The sequence below is a fragment of the Pelophylax lessonae genome (genome assembly GCF_965119305.1).
Source record: "Pelophylax lessonae genome assembly, chromosome: 11".
Taxonomy (NCBI): Eukaryota; Metazoa; Chordata; class Amphibia; order Anura; family Ranidae; genus Pelophylax; species Pelophylax lessonae.
In genome coordinates, this window is record NC_138778.1 from 13,106,704 (window position 1) to 13,121,655 (window position 14,952).

Genomic DNA, 14,952 nt, shown 5'->3' on the forward strand with positions numbered 1-14,952 from the left:
TTCCTCCCACTGACACCCACGCAGGGGCGCTGTTCCTCCCACTGACACCCACGCAAGGGCGCTGTTCCTCCCATTGACACCAACGCAGGAGCGCTGTTCCTCCCACTGACACCAACGCAGGAGCGCTGTTTCTCCCATTGACACCCATGCAGGAGCGCTGTTCCTCCCAATGACACCCATGCAGGGGCACTGTTCCTCCCGCTGACATCCACGCAGGAGCGCTGTTCCTCCCGCTGACACCCACGCAGGGGCGCTGTTCCTCCCACTGACACCCACGCAGGGGCGCTGTTCCTCTCACTGACACCCACGCAGGGGCGCTGTTCCTCCCAATGACACCCACGCAGGGGCACTGTTCCTCCTATTGACACCCAGGCAGGAGAGCTGTTCCTCCCATCGACACCCACACAGGAGCGCTGTTCCTCCCGCTAACACCCACGAAGGAGCGCTGTTCCTCCCAATGACACCCACGAAGGTAGTGCTGTTCCTCCCAATGACACCCACACAGGAGCACTGTTTCTCCCGCTGACACCCACACAGGAGCGCTGTTCCTCCCGCTGACACCCACGCAGGGGCACTGTACCTTCCACTGACACCCACGCAGGAGCGCTGTTCCTCCCATTGACACCCACGCAGGGGCACTGTACCTTCCACTGACACCCACGCAGGAGCGCTGTTCCCCCCACTGACACCCACACAGGGGCGCTGTTCCTCCCAATGACACCCACGCAGGAGCGCTGTTCCTCCCAATGACACCCACACAGGGGTGCTGTTCCTCCCATTGACACCCACGCAGGAGTACTGTTCCTCCCAATGACACCCACGCAGGAGCGCTGTTCCTCCCAATGACACCCACGCAGGAGCGCTGTTCCTCCCACTGACACCCACGCAGGGGCGCTGTTTCTCCCACTGACACCCACGCAGGGGCGCTGTTCCTCCCACTGACACCCACGCAGGGGCGCTGTTCCTCCCACTGAAACCTACGCAGGGGCACTGTTCCTCCCATTGACACCCACGCAGGGGCGCTGTTCCTCCCACTGACACCCACGCAGGGGCACTGGCCCCCCTAAAATCTGAAGGATGGTAAACTGCCACTTTGGAAAGTTTGGAGACCCCAGATCCAGACTATCTATTGTGACTGTGACTGTGTGCCTGGCTGCTAGTGTGCTAGTCTGGTAAGGGGGCAAATCAGCAGCCCTACCTGGGGGGGGGGAAGCGCTACAGAGATGTTTGGACTGACCCCACAGATTACTTAAAGTTTGGAGTTTGGTAAAAGCGCGGTCCAATTGCCTATTTTTTGCCAAGTTGACCAAACCTTCTCTGGAATCGAACCCGGGCAGACTCTCCCATCGCTCTTGCCCGGTGAGGGATGATGTGCTGGTGACACAAGTTGCCAGAAAGGGTTAAGGCGCAGCGGCGGTGGCCAGGAAGGTGGCATCTGAGCGGCACTTGAAGCTGAAGTGGCACTTTTATCTCAGATTGGAGAACAGACAGACTCCAGGGTGACATCCCCGCGCTCTTCGGGAGGGATCACCGTTAGGTGAGGAGGGCAGTTTAGTCTTCTCCTTCCTTGTGGTTCTGGTTTTTGTCTGCTGCCTGGCCTATTAAAACGAGACACCTAAATATCCCCCCCCCCTCCCCCATCCCCCGCTACCTGCGTACATTTCATGGTATATTCGCTGTAAACATTTGCCTTCCCCTCCTGAGCGATCATCAATTCCGGACAGGATGTGACACGGCGCGGAGGGAGCGCGTCCGATACATCAGAGCGCGCTGCTTTAAACAAAGTGACTTGTTTTGCTTTTGGGAAATAATTTAGGGCCGTGCCCGTGTTAGTGGGAGGTCAGCCAACCGCGGGCGGTGAAATGCCACCCATCTTGGCAGCCGACCTCTGCGGACGAATATCTGAGGATGAAATCTCGGTTATGTGCATAGGAAACAACTAGTGAGTGAGCCGAACGCAGGACAACCCCCCCCCCCCCCCTACCCCAGGAAGGAGCTCCGTACATCTATTGGAGGGACAGGCAACCCACTACAATGGCTAAGAATTACCCCAGATCTCTCCATAAAGAGGACCTGTCACAGCCCATGCTGTTCATTCCTTGCGATAACAATAAATTTACCCAAAAAAAAAAAAAAAGTTACAGGTACAATTAAAATATATATATATATATATTAGAAAAATGTAAAGTACACCTGTCCCCCATGATCATGTGCAAATGCCAAAGTGCATGTAGGTCTTGCACACGTGATTGCACCACACATGTGAGGTATCTTCCCACTGACACCAACTATGGGGCACTATTCCTCCCACTGATACCATTGATGGGGCATTATTCCTCACACTGACACCAATGATGGGGCACTATTCCTCCCACTGACAACAACAATGGGACACTATTCTTCCCAATGACACCAAAGAAGAGATGCTATTCTTCCCATTGAAACCATTGATGGGGCACTATTACTCCCACTGACACCATTGACGGGGCACTATTCTTCCCAATGACACCAAAGAAAAAGAAGGGGCACTAGTCTTCCCACTGACACCAATGATGGGGCACTATTCCTCCCACTGACACCAATGATGGGGCACTATTCCCCCCACTGAAACCAATGATGGGGCACTATTCCTCCCACTGACACCAATGATGGGACACTATTCCTCCCACTGACACCATTGATGGGGCACTATTACTCCCACTGACACCATTGACAGGGCACTATTACTCCCACTGACACCATTGATGGGGCACTATTACTCCCACTGACACCATTGATGGGGCACTAGTCTTCCCACTGACACCAACGATGGGACACTATTCCTACCACTGACACCAACTATGGGGCACTATTCCTACCACTGACACCAACTATGGGGCACTATTCTTCCCACTGACATTATTGATGGGGAACTATTACTCCCACTGACACCAACAATTGGACACTAATTCTCCCACTGACACCAACGATGGGGCACTATTCCTCCCACTGACACCAATGATGGGGCACTATTCCTCCCACTGACACCAATGATGGGGCACTATTCCTCCCACTGACACCAATGATGGGACACTATTCCTCTCACTGACAAGGTGCGATCGTTTCATTTCCGAAGGGACAAACTAAGATTTTCTTTGTACATGAAGAAAACAAATGATTTTCCTACGATTATCATACCAGAAAAATCCAATACGAAAGACTTGGCATAATTAGAAACAATAAACAACAAAAACCCCCTTCTCAATGAGAATTTTCGTACATTATTTCCTCAGTTCTGACTTGCTGTGAAACATTGAGGAAAACCGGATGATCATTCGTCTAATTTTTTTATATTGTGTACCCACCTTAAGAGTCGGTTCACACATATGTGCGATGTCAGACATCGCATGTGATTCCTAGCACACTGCTCTGAAAATCACATGCGATGTCTGTGCGATGCAAATTCAGCCATAGAGACTGTATAGATAGTAAGAGAAGCCTCAGCCCAGACTGTCCAGGCCACGCCCCAACGCCTTTTGCCCCACCCACGGGACTTAGTTGTGGACCTCCATGACTAAGCCCCGTCGTCAGGGCGAAACGTGTTGGGATGTGGCTTGGACAGAGTCAGGGCTGAGGCTGCTCTTTCGATCTATAAAGAGTTTTGTGTGATGTGCAGCATTCAGGATTATCTCCCTTCCATCTTTGCATTCGAGACAAGCTGCTTTCCTGCCCGCACTCCCAGCGACTTATAGAACTAGACCTCCTCTGTAACTCTAAACTGGTACACTGTAAACATTTTTAAAGCGTCCCCTATGGAGATTTGTAATTTTAATTTGTAGATTATTGTAACTTGTCGCCATTCCACGAGCGTGTGCAGATCTAAAGCGTGAAATGTTAGGTATCTATTTACTCGGCGTAACGTCATCTTTAATATTTTACAAAAAAATTGGGTTATAATATACCGTGTCACATATAAAATTGCAATGACTGACATTTTTTTTTCTAGGGTCTCTGCTAAAAGAAAATAAAAACTTAAATAAATATATATATATATATATATATATATATATATATATATATATATATATTTACAGTATATATATGTATATATGTGTGTATGTGTATGTATATATTTATATGTATATATATATAATTATATATATATGTATATATGTGTGCGTGTGCGTGTGCATGTGTGTATGTACTGTATATATATATATATATATATATATATACTGTACATATATATATATATATATATATATACACACATATACATGTACATATATATCTATATATATGTATATATCTATATATATATATATATATATATATATATATATATACTGTATATATAGATATATATATATATATATATATATAGTTTATAAATATAGATATATATCATTTTTGGGGGTTCGAAGTAATTTCTAGCAAAAAAATTGTGTTTTAAACTTGTAAACAAAAAGTGTCTGGGTTTTAATGCCGGCAGAATATTAGCATGCATAAAGAAAGAGATGTATTTCAGAGATAAAACTATAATCCTTCCACTTTATAAAACTCTGGTCTGACCACATCTGGAGTATTCTGTCCAGTTCTGGTCGCCAGTCCTCAGGAGGGATGTGTTGGAGATGGAGAGAGTCCAGAGAAGGGCAACTAAACTAATTAGGGGATTGGAGGACTTTAATTATGAAGAGCGTCTGCAATCGCTTGATTTATTCTCCCTGGAGAAGAGACGCCTGAGAGGGGACATGATAGCAATTTATAAATATCTCAATGGTGATCTCAGCATAGAAAAAAAGCTATTCAGTCGAAAGGATTTCATGAGGACTCGAGGGCATACAATGCGATTAGAGGAGAAGCGCTTTAACCTCAGGCAACGTGGGGGGTTCTTTACTGTTAGGGCTACAAGATTGTGGAATTCTCTACCACAAGAGGTGGTTTCTGCGGGAAGTATGGTGGCTTTCAAAAGACTCTTAGACGTAAATCTCAAGGATCAGAACATTCAGGGGTATGAGAGATGATTACGGCCACATACACCTACACAGGATGAACTGGATGGACTATTGTCTTTATTCAACCACAACTACTATGTAACTATGTAAACGAGCTATGCAATGCAGGAAGATCATTGCTGGTGGGAGGGGCTAGCAGGGTGCTGTACATAGAAAACATCACAGCACCCCGCCTCAGTACTCCTCTCAGGAGGCTTTAGCCCTGATGTAAGCAATGGGTTGGATCCTGGGAGGAGTTACGCAAATATCAAAATTCCTAGATGGATGGATGGGTGGGTGTCAATGTAGAGGAGTGGCCGTTCCTAGGCAGAGGCTGTAGTTCCATTCTTGACTGCTCTAGGTAACGCCCACATGTGATGTTGAGCCTCCATGATTGAAGGAACTGAAATCCAATGAATGAAAGGGGCAGGTAAGGGACAGGAAAGGGCTAGATGGTGCTAGATGTCCTCAATCCAGGAAATGGCACCGGCTCTGTCTGACTTGCTGCAGCTTCTATTGCACACTGTAAGAAGCTTACAGAGTGCCGTGATATCTGAGTAAGCCATTTCAGTCCAGGATAAGAGCCTGTATAACTGTGAAAGACTGAAGGGGAGGCTGGATCAGGGCTGGCCCTACCAAGGGTCCACTGGGTCCATGGGACCCAAGTGGCACTTTGAGAGGGGCGGAAAATTGACAGCCAATTTTTTTTTAGTAGTTTTTCAGTCATCAGTTTGTGGCGCGTTACGAGCGGCATTTCCCCATCTTATACTGCCGCCCATAGTGCAAACTGATGAGTATGAGGAGGCGGAGCGTCTCCTCTGGGGAACGTCCCTCGTGTGATCGTGGTGTGCGCAATGACGTCACACATCAGCGCACTCCATCTCATGCAGGGCAGGCTGGATCTTCTAGGGCGGTGCCCAAGACAAGAGTGACAGGAGGACTGAGGACAGACAGTGGGTGTTTGGTGGACCGGTCTAGTGGTGAGTTATGGAAGAAGATAACCGTATATATAATATTTTCTACATTTTATATAAAATAATGGATGTGGGGGCCTTTTGGCGAGCGTGAATTTTTTTTGAGGGGAGGGCAGCGTTATATTCTTTGACCCAGGCAGCACAATGTCTTGGGCCAGCCCTGGGCTGGAGATCTACTTTAATGTAAACTGGGTGGCCGTTCTAATTTAAGGAAATCAACAGTGTTTGCTTGAGGGATCTGTGAGTTCCCTGATTGGACGGCTGTTTAAACTGAACGCAGATCGGAATTCTTTCCTCGTTGAGCTCTATATCTGGATCTGGAGCCTCCACATGGAACCTTCCACAGTCCCTGGCTTGTGTCTCCGGTGATGTGATGGGCCGGAGGTCCTGCGTCTTTTGCTGGAATACGGTTGCACCTTGCTGCAGATTTAGAAAGGGGAAAAAACGTCGTCATAATGGAAAATAAGACAAATAAACACTGAGATTTCTGTCAAGATTCCCATCTATAAATAGAGCTGGAAGGGAAGCGAAGGTTTGGTTTGGCATTCAGGATATTAATGCTGAGAGCGATGCCAGCTTCCAATGTTATCAGGAGGACGGGGAGGTATTACTCCACCAAAAAGACAGAGCCGTGATTGGAGGAGATTGGCGGGATAGCTGGACATATTCTAGAGTTATAAACAATTACAATGAGAGTTTCTGTATAATTAGATCTACCCGGCCCAATTCTCCAACATTGTGGGTTCTCTTACTTCAATGTCAATGATGTCATAAAACGGACTAGTGCTTGTAATGCAACTGGTATCTAGTAATGGGATAGGCTACATTCTCATGAATATGAAGTCTTGATGATGTCACTGGTCTCTAGTGATGGAATAGGCTGTGTTCTCATGAATATGAAGTCTTGATGATGTCACTGGTCTCTAGTGATGGAATAGGCTGCATTCTCATGAAAATTATGGGCCTCAGTGATGTCGTTGGTCTCTAGTGAATGGTTAGGCTGCGTTTTCATGAATGTGAAGAGTCTTGGTGATGTCACTGGTCTCTAGTGATCGGACAAGCTGTGTTCTCATGAATAGGAAGGGTCTCGATGATGTCATTGGTCTCTAGTGAATGTATAGGCTGTGTTCTTATGAATATAATGTCTTGGTGATGTCACTGGTCTCTAGTGAATGGATAGGCTGCGTTCCTATAAATATGATGGGTCCCAGTGATGTCACTGGTCTCTAGTGATGGATAGACTGCTTTCTCATGAATATAAAGGGTCTTGGTGATGTCACTGGTCCCTAGTGTTCGGATAGGCTGTATTCTCATGAATATGAAGGGTCTCGGTGATGTCACTGGTCTCTAGTGATGGATAGGCTGTGTTCTCATGAAAATAATGGGTCTTGGTGATGTCACTGGTCTCTAGTGATCGGATAGGCTACATTCTCATGAAAATGAAAGCTCTTGGTGATGTCACTGGTCTCTAATGATGGATAGACTGCGTTCTCATGAATATGAAGGGTCTCGGTAATGTCACTGGTCTCTAGTGGTGGATAGACTACATTCTTATGAATATAAAGGGTCTTGGTGATGTCACTGGTCTCTAGTGATTGGATAGGCTGTGTTTTCATGTATAGGAAGGGTCTCAGTGATGTCACTGGCCTCTAGTGATGGATAGACTGCATTCTCATGAATATGAAGGGTCTCGGTGATGTCACTGGTCTCTGGTGATGGATAGACTTCATTCTTTTGAATATAAAGGGTCTTGGTAATGTCACTGGTCCCTAGTGATCGGATAGGCTGTATTCTCATGAATATGAAGGGTCTCGGTGATGTCACTGGTCTCTAGTGATGGAATAGGCTGCGTTCTCATGAAAATAATGGGTCTTGGTGATGTCACTGGTCTCCAGTGATCGGATAGGCTACATTCTCATGAAAATGAAAGCTCTAGGTGATGTCACTGGTCTCTAATGATGGATAGACTGCGTTCTCATGAATATGAAGGGTCTCGGTAATGTCACTGGTCTCTAGTGGTGGATAGACTACATTCTTATGAATATAAAGGGTCTTGGTGATGTCACTGGTCTCTAGTGATGGATAGGCTGTGTTTTCATGTATAGGAAGGGTCTCAGTGATGTCACTGGCATCTAGTGATGGATAGACTGCATTCTCGTGAATATGAAGGGTCTCGGTGATGTCACTGGTCTCTGGTGATGGATAGACTGCATTCTTTTGAATATAAAGGGTCTTGGTAATGTCACTGGTCTCTAGTGATCGAATAGGCTGCGTTCTCATGAAAATAATGGGTCTTGGTGATGTCACTGGTCTCTAGTGATCGGATAGGCTACATTCTCATGAAAATGAAGGCTCTTGGTGATGTCACTGGTCTCTAGTGATGGATAGACTGCGTTCTTATGAATATGAAGGGTCTTGGTAATGTCACTGGTCTCTAGTGATGGATAGGATGCGTTCTCATGAATATGAAGGGTCTCGGTGATGTCACTGGTCTCTAGTGATGGATAGGCTGTGTTCTCATGAATATGAAGTTTCTCGGTGATGTCACTGGTCTCTAGTGATGGATAGACTGCGTTCTTATGAATATAAAGGGTCTTGGTGATGTCACTGGCCTCTAGTGATTGGATAGGCTGTGTTTTCATGTATAGGAAGGGTCTCAGTGATGTCACTGGCCTCTAGTGATGGATAGACTGGGTTCTTTTGAATATAAAGGGTCTTGGTGATGTCACTGGCCTCTAGTGATTGGATAGGCTGCATTTTCATGTATAGGAAGGGTCCCGGTGATGTCACTAGTCTCTAGTGAAGGGATAGGCGGTGTTCTCATGAATAATGATGTCACTGGTCTCTACGGAAGTCAATTAATAAATTCTCAATGACTCAGAATTAGAAAAATTACAGCCATATTTTCTCTCCCAAGAACCCCAGTGCTTTGTGGGTTCACCTGCTCCGATATTTTAAAAAGCATCTTTATAAAGAATTTATTTGTGATTTTCTACCAGATTTAGTGTTCTTTGCGACAATAACAGAGCCGTGTTGATTTCACTCATGGAATTTGGTTCCCAGGGTCTGGCCAGGCTGGCAGTGACGAGGTTAAAGGGCTTCCCAATATCGCCCTCACAGTAGTAGAGGAGCAATGTCAGTTTGTGTAATGTAGGTGGGATGGTCTGTTTTTGGGGAGGGTAATTGCTTCAATTCAGAGATTCCCAGACATGGGGTCAGGACTCTTGTGGGAAAAACTCTGAGATTTCCGTACTCCAGTCGCTTCTGTCAGGGTGATAAAAATAGGGGAAAACGATCGGGATGGCGAGAAAGGAGGCAGGGAAAATGTGGGATTTATTCTTATTTGTTGATTGCCATTAAATAAATAAATGATATTCCAGGATGATGAAAGGATGAAGTGTATGTTTAATTCCGGTATTTAAACTCTATCCTTCCTATTCATACTAAATGTAATGAATGATGTAGACCTGGAAATTGAGTTTTCTAGATTTACAGATAATGTGATAACAATATTCTTTTTTCAATATGACAAAAAATAGAAACTTGCTAAATGAATTCTGAGGAAAAAAATAATTTTATGTTTTTCTTTTGCAGAACAGGTGGGGGTGCCTGAAAGCGAAATGTAAAAATGTTTTACTGCCTTAATGACCAGGCCATTTTTTGCGATTCGGTACTGCGTTACTTTAACTGACAATTGCACAATCGTGCAAGGCTGTACCCAAATAAAATTTTTGTCCTTTTTTTTTATTTGGTGGTATTTGATCACCTCTGTAGTTTTTATTTTTTGCGATATAAACAAAAAAAAAAAAAAGAGCGACAAATTTAAAAGTAAAACAAAACAATATTTTTAACTTTCTACTATAAAATACAGCCAATAAAAAAACGTTCATCAATTTAGGCCAATATGTATTCTGCTACATATTTTTGGTAAAAAAAAAAAAAAAATCCCAAGGAGTTTATATTGATTGGTTTGCGCAAAAGTTTATAGTATCTACAAACGATGCAATATTTTTATAGGATTTTTATTTATTTATTTATTTATTTTTTACTAGTAATGACGGCAAACAGCAATTTTTAGCGGGACTGGGACATTGTGGTGGACAGATCGGACATCTAATTGACACTTTTTGGGAACCAGTGACACTATTACATTGATCAGTTCTAAGAAAATAAAATGCACTGTCACTGCACTAATGAGACTTACAGGAAAGGGGTTAACATCAGGGGTGACAAAAGGGTTAAGTGTGTCCCTAGGGAGTGCTTTCTAACTGTGTGGGGGTTGCTCTGACTGGAAGAAGACAGATACCCGTGTTCTTGCCTAGCAGGAAAACAAGATCTTTGTCTTCCTCCCTGTCACAATGGAGATCTGACTTGTATACATAGGCAGTTTGCTGTTCTGCCTCTTCCAGGACAACCTGCTGATTGACATCCCCGCTAGCCAATCACGGTGCTCCACCGGCTATTGAATGAAGCGACGTACAGGTACGTCATTTTGCGCAATAGAGCCACACTGCCGCAGTAAATACACAGCGGCAGTTGGCAAGTGGTTAAGAAAGCCGAAACATCTCTCTCGTTTTCTCTCATTCGCTCTCTTGCTCTCGTTCGCTCTTTCTCGCTCTCTCTCGCTCTCTCGTTCTCTCTCTCTCCTGTTCTATCTCTCTCTCTCGCTCTCTCATTCTCTCTCTCTCTCTCTCCTGTTCTATCTCTCTCTCTCGCTCTCTCGTTCTCTCTCTCGCTCTGGTTCTCTTTCTCTCGCTCCAGTTCTCGCTCTCATTTTATCTCACTCTCATTCTCTCTCTCGATCTCATTTTCTCTCTCTCTTGTGCTTTCTCTCTCTCTCGTTTTCTCTCGCGCGATCTTGTTCTATTCCTCGCTCTCATTCTCTCTCTCTCTCTCGTTCTCGTGCTCTCCCTCTCGTTCTCTCTCTCGTTCTCATGATCACTCTTGTTTTAGTGCTCGCTCTCGTTCTCTCTCGCGCGTTCTCGTTCTCTCTCTTGCTCTAGTTCTCTCTCGTTCTCTCTCTCTCTCGTGCTCTCCCTCTCGTTCTCTCTCTCGTTCTCTTGATCGCTCTCTCGTTCTCATGATCGCTCTCGTTCTAGTGCTTGCTCTCGTTCTCTCTCGAGTTCTCGTTCTCTCTCTTGCTCTAGTTCTCTCTCATTCTCTCTCTCTCTCTCTTTCGTTCTCTCTCTCTCTCTCTCTCTCTCTCTCTCGTGCTCTCGCTCTCGTTCTCTCCCTCTCTCTCTCTCATTCTCTCTCGCTCTCTCTCTCTCGTGCTCACTCTTGTTCCTGTGCTCCCTCTCTCATGCTCTCGTTCTCTCCCTCTCTCTTTCGTTCTCTCTCTCTCTCTTGCTCTCATTCTCTCTCTCATTCTCTCGCTCTCTCTCACACTCTCTCGTGCTCTCTCTCTCTCGTGCTCTAGTTCTGTCTCTTGCTCTCGCTCATTCTCTCGTTCTTTCACGCTCTCTCTCCTTTCTTTCTTTCTTTTTTCTTACTCTCCATCTATCTCTCTCCATCATTTATTCTTTCTGTGTATATTTCTTTCTCCCTCTCTGTTCCTTCCTTCCTTCCCCTCTCTTTATGTCTATCTCTCTCTTCTTCCTTCCTTATTTCTCCCTCAGTATTTTTGTGTTTTCTACATTATATCTGCACAAACACAGAAAATGTTTAGAATGATCCGGATGCCAGGTACATTTTAGCATCACACAGCAGACTCCTCCATTACTCCGACTCTCCATTTCCTAATAGGAGTTCCAAATTTGTAAAGTTTGCGCTTTCTGCAGATTGGTAAGCCCTAGCTCGGACTCAGTAGGTTGGACCTCTTCAGAGAGACCACTGCTTCCATCCAAAGAGCAAGAGTCCTTCGCTGCAGCATGCTGGCAGGGGACAGGCCTTTCTACTATTTAAACTTAAAGCCCAATTGGGCTTTATTAATCTCCTTCCGGTCCAGTCTCAGAAGGGAACAAAAGGAGTGAGCTGGGAAGAGCCATCATGTATGATCGCAGTGGATGTCTGTGGAGGTTGCAGAGAGCCATAGACACGCGATGGATTCCCGAGAAGATGGTAATTGGCCCAGAAGGTCTCATCCCAGAGGAAAGCTTGACTTGTAATGTGACTCTTTACAGGAAAATGCGACATCTTCCCACACTAATCTTTATACATAGACAGTGCCGAATTCACACAGACAGGGGTCAGAAGGGGCCACAAATCCTGTGTTATCAGGGGGGAGGCTGGAGAAGATACTCTTAGGTGTGTGACCCCCACTTTATCTTCCGCCCTGTCCCACAGGAGCAGACAATTAGGCTACTGCCAAGAAAATAAACAAATAAATACATTTAAATATATATATATATGTAAAATCAAATAAAATAAAAATAAGAATTTATTTTTTATTTTTTAAATGCAGATTTTTCATAATACACAGTGCCCAGAGCCCACTAAATGTCCTTAAAGCGGAGTTCTGGCCTCAAAATCGAAAACATCGATTTTGGGCCATCCGCTTGTTGAGGGTCACTTGAAAAAGAAATGGATGCTCCCAAATTTATTTTTTGTTCACTTACCTTGCTTTGGAAGAAAATATACTCACCTTCCTTCCACTACCTCCCTCTGCGGCCGCGGCCTGCGCCGTCACTTCCAACTTGCAATGATTCCTGAGAGCTGAATGGAATCAATGCGCCTGTACCGGCCCCACTCGTCACTTCTGGTGCAAGCACGGCATTCCCTGCTAAACAGCTTCTGGGCATGCCCAGAAGCTGTGCAGGGATGCCATGCCTGCACCAGAAGTGACGAGCGGGGCTGGTGCAGTGCATTGTGGGACTCCGACATCACCGAAGAGAACGCAGAAGAGGACGCGCTGGCTTCAGCTGCCCACACCTGAGATGGCAGCGCTGGAGAAGAAATTTGCAAGGTAAGTATTTCTTCTAAAAGGTAAGTGCGACCCGGGACAGTACAGAGGCTATCCATTGTGGAATGCACTAGCCCTGACTGTCCCGGGGGGATTTTTATCTTAAAAAACTTTTCCGAAGCCGGAACTCTGCTTTAAGTTACTTTTTATATCTACTTGAAATAATGGAGGTCTGTGGGCCGATTCATACCATGAACTACATGTAACTTGCTATGTGTTCCTGTGCGATTCACATGCGATCCAGGCGCAGTGCTTTTTTAGCCATATGATTCGAATGGGCTGAAATTGCGCCGGACCGCACCGAAAGTAGTCCCTTTACCCACCCCAAGACAGCCACTCTAACCATTGTCCGCCGTTATCTGATGCAGCCCCTCTTCCAGGAATTTCCATTATCATAGGAGAGCTCATCATCCGATTGGTCAGGATTATAATGAATCAGATCGCAGCGTTGCCGTGTGACGTCACTACTGCATGTGTGAGCGACATAACAGCACAGCGCTCCCATCGGGAGAAGTGCGTCATTCCCAGGGGAACATGCAGGATATTTTTAGCACGCGTGTTTTAAGCCTGAGCTAAACAAAGATCTAAGTTTAAACTCCTCGCCCTGCCCCCGCCTTCCCGATCCACGCAGAATCTGCGGATAAAAACAGACGAAGGAGATCAGAATAGAAGGAGAAAGATTCATGGAAAACGTTGGAGCTCCCAGATCCCAATGTGATGTCATCACTTGTGTATATAGAACAGATACTGAGAATTGCAACCGGCACACAGGACAGGAGACGTAGTACTGTGCAGAGTCCATACATGCAGAATAAGAACAGATACTGAGAATTACACCCGGCATACAGGACAAGAGAAGTAGTACTGTGCAGAGTCCATACATACAGAATAAGAACAGATACTGAGAATTACACCCAGCATACAGGACAAGAGAAGTAGTACTGTGCAGAGTCCATACATACAGAATAAGAACAGATACCAAGAATTGCAACCGGCATACAGGACAAGAGAAGTAGTACTGTGCAGAGTCCATACATACAGAATAAGAACAGATACCAAGAATTGCAACCGGCATACAGGACAAGAGAAGTAGTATTGTGCATGAGAGTCCATGCAATAACTTTAGAAATGCCATGGACATATTAAACCTTATGAGATTGTAGTGGATTGGATTACATTATCTTTAAATATCAGGAGTTGCAGGTAGCACTCACAGTGAGTGTGGCGTTGTACAATAATTCTGGGATTTATCTAAATCTGTTCAGTATTTCCAACACTCTCTAAAAGTTTTCACACTTAAAGTCCCCCCTCCCCCATCACATTGTGCCCCTAATTCCCCAGATTGTGCTTAATAATCGGCAGTGATTTGGCTCATTTACATTCCATACTTAGAAGCACTTGTCGGGGGGTGGTGTTGGTGGGGGAGGGGGGGGGGTTTATCTATGTTTTTTGAGCTGGAAGCAGACAAGATTCCAGATTATCAGAACAGAAAGCAAGTGCACACAGATATAGGCTATCCCGGGAGAGAGACGTAACAATGACAAATGACAAGTGCAAGTGACAAACTAATTCATTGCCTACTAATAACTGACATTTACTACGTCTAAACACAACGCCGCTGTCACTGGCGGAGCCCTGCAGATAATGGCCTCCCAATATTAGCTGAATATCAGTACTACATAGATGCATTATCCCTTTCACCGCCTAAGCGTTTTTTTTTCTGTTGCTTTTTATACTGTAGATATATTTTCTGAAAGCAGAGACCCTGGAGAATACAATTGTTATGGTTTTATTTATAATTATATTATAATTTATTTTGATATCACACAATATTAGCACGACAAGTAGATTTGAGTAAAAAAAAAATACGCTAATTTTAGGGTACACAGATACAATATTTTGCCCAGTTATTTTGGTAAAATATAAAAGGTTGCGTCAAGTAATTTAGATACCCAACATGTGAAGCCTTGGAATTGCGGGCACCTGTGAAACAGCCACAAATTTCGGCACCCTAAATTTTTCATAGGCGATGCTCTAAAACCCTTTAAGGTTTAGCAGGAGAATAGGGCTAAATTGTCTGAGCATACCAATGATGGGGGGGGGG